At 42.3% G+C, this 2,500-nt stretch overlaps 1 protein-coding gene across 2 annotated transcripts in view; it reads left to right on the top strand.

The window, feature by feature from the left end:
• The window catches only part of mlf2 (myeloid leukemia factor 2), a 4,956-nt gene extending 4,948 nt beyond the window's left edge, over window positions 1–8 (top strand). For both annotated transcript variants that reach the window (XM_030784118.1, XM_030784117.1), the window contains exon 8: window positions 1–8. This exon is cut by the window's left edge and continues 260 nt beyond it. The gene's annotated coding sequence lies outside the window, so the exon portion shown is untranslated.
• The last annotated feature ends 2,492 nt before the right edge of the window (window positions 9–2,500 follow it).

Below are 2,500 nucleotides of genomic sequence, written 5' to 3'. Positions count from 1 at the left end.
CACACACACACACACACACACACACTTTGTACATAAAAACACACATAAATATATATATATAAACTATATACACTATGTAGCTATGTGTCTATATAGTTTATATATGTGTGACATATATATTTAAACATGGAGTGGTCCAGCAGACAGGACACTGACTGTCCGATCCGTATCTGTTTGTGTTAACACTAGACTGTCCGTGGGTGTGTATTGTATACTGTTGGCTAATTAATCTTATTCATTAATAATAAAGGAAATAACCTGATCCTGTTAGATAATTCCATTTGTCTGGTGTGTTTTTTGTTTACCAAAACCACAACAACAACAACATCAACGAAAAGAGACGGCGATGAAGATTTTGGAGAGTCGCGTTGGAAATGGTTCGCTCAGCGTGGGGCGCATTGGGAGCTTTTGTTCAGTCAAAATAAAAAAAAAATAAAAAAAACATTCCATGGCGTCAGTCCCTCAGAAACACGCACACACGCGCACACACACACACATGCACTTTCTCTCTCTCTCTCTCTCTCTCCCTCTCTCTACAGTATCAGAGTGCCTGCAGATGGTCATGTGACACCCAGATGGAACACACCAGGGAGACAGCCAATCAGAACGCAGCTCTCAACCTCCCTCCAGCACCCCTCCCCCCTCGCCTCTTTTTTTTTTTTTTTTTCCACAGACTTCCCAAGAGAAACACTGTGTGTCTGTCCAATCTTTTATTCTCTCTCTCTCCCTCTCTCTCTACATCTACCTCTGTCTCTCTCTCTCTCTCACACACACATACACACACATTCGTTCTCTCTCTCTTACTCTCACTCACATGCTTCATCCTGCATCTAGTTTAGGATCTTGCATCTTGCTCTCTGTGGGCCTTCTATCCCTCTCTTCCTTTACTCTAAACACACCTGTGCTCTCTCTCTCTCTATCACTCTCTCTCTCTCTCTCTCTCTCAAGGACAGCATGTGTTGAGGCTATTCCCTCTGGTATTAATCCCATCAAAAGGACCAGGAAACAGCATTCTCTTTTTCATTCTCTGTCGCTCACCCCGTTTTTCATCCCTCTCCCAGTTTGCTGTATCATTCCTAAAGCATCCTTTTCTTTTCTTTTCTTTTCTCTTCTCTTCTTTCCCTTCCCGGAGTCTGTCTTTACAAACACTCAAACTCCCACTCCAAGGCCTCTGATTCTGCTCATCCGCTGTAGAAGTGCTGAGTGTGACGGCGGAGTGTTCTAGAACGTTTTAGAATTTTAGAATTTAGAATGAAGAACACGTTTGAAAATGGCGAGAAAGAAAGAATAGAAATCCAATTTGAGGATTTTGCATGGACAAAAACTCTTAATTGCCTAATGTTATGTAGTTATCATAACATTAGGCAATTATCATAACATTAGGCATTTTCCATTACGTTTGCGGAAACATGATGCAGTTTGTAATGGTATTGACCTGTCCCACTGGTCTGCGTAAGACCCCTGTGGTAGTGTAGTCTGATACTGAATCATTTCATTTAATAGACATTACACTAAGTAAATATTACACCGAGTTAACATGGCATGTCGCTAATTGTTCACGTTGTGAAAATAATTTGCTATATTCGCTATATGGTCTCTCATAGTGTGAGTTAGACCACGTGTGTTTTGAGTGTGTGTGTGTGTGTGTGTGTGTGCGTGTATGTGAGGGTATAATGTAAGTGTGTGTGTGCTGTGTGCACATGAGTTTGTGTGTGTGTGTGTGTGTGTGTGTGAATGTATAGGTCAGGCCTTTTCATTAAAGTGTTAGTTTTGGGTAATTGGTTGTTATATTATGGAGTCAGTGACACGGCTGATGACTGGATTAAAGCTGAACCCTCCCATTGCTCTGCTAAATCATGCATATTCATTTATGTAAATTCGACTTGTTTACCAATTACAGGCACAGATTCTAAACCATGTTTGTCGTGTGCCGCAATCTGAGCAGAAACCTAAACTGCACAGTTGGCTGTTTACTTCATATTTAATACAAACAGCAACAACGACAATAACAACAACAACAACAATGTTTATTATCTGACATATTATCATTCAAACTCTCTCTCTCTCTCTCTCGCTCTCTCTCTCTTTCTCTCTCCCTCTCTCGTTTTCTCTCTTTTACGGCATCTATTGCCTCTCATCTTTTTGTCTCCTTGACCTAGTCTTTCTCTCTCTCTCCCTCCCTCCCTCCTGCCCTCTCTCTCTCTCTCTCTCTCTCTCTCTTCATCTTTTTCTCCCTCCCTCTCACTCTTCATCCTCCAATGACTCACACGTTTCCCTCCTCTTCCCCCCTCCCTCGTCTGTCACACGCTGTAACCCTCCCCTCCTCTTCACACACTCTCCCTCTCTCTCTCTCCCCCTCTCCCTCTCTCTCTCTCTTTTCCTTTCTTCCTCTCTCTCTCTCTCATTCGCTCACATTCTCTCGCTTTCCCTACAAGGCTGCGCGCAGACACATCAGGTAATGGAAAAAAGAAAAATCTATCTCTTCCTTTCATATTCTCTC

This window comes from Chanos chanos, chromosome 9, assembly GCF_902362185.1.
Source record: "Chanos chanos chromosome 9, fChaCha1.1, whole genome shotgun sequence".
Taxonomy (NCBI): domain Eukaryota; kingdom Metazoa; phylum Chordata; class Actinopteri; order Gonorynchiformes; family Chanidae; genus Chanos; species Chanos chanos.
The sequence above is the reverse complement of the archived record's forward strand: the minus strand, read 5'-3'. Positions and strand labels throughout refer to the sequence as shown.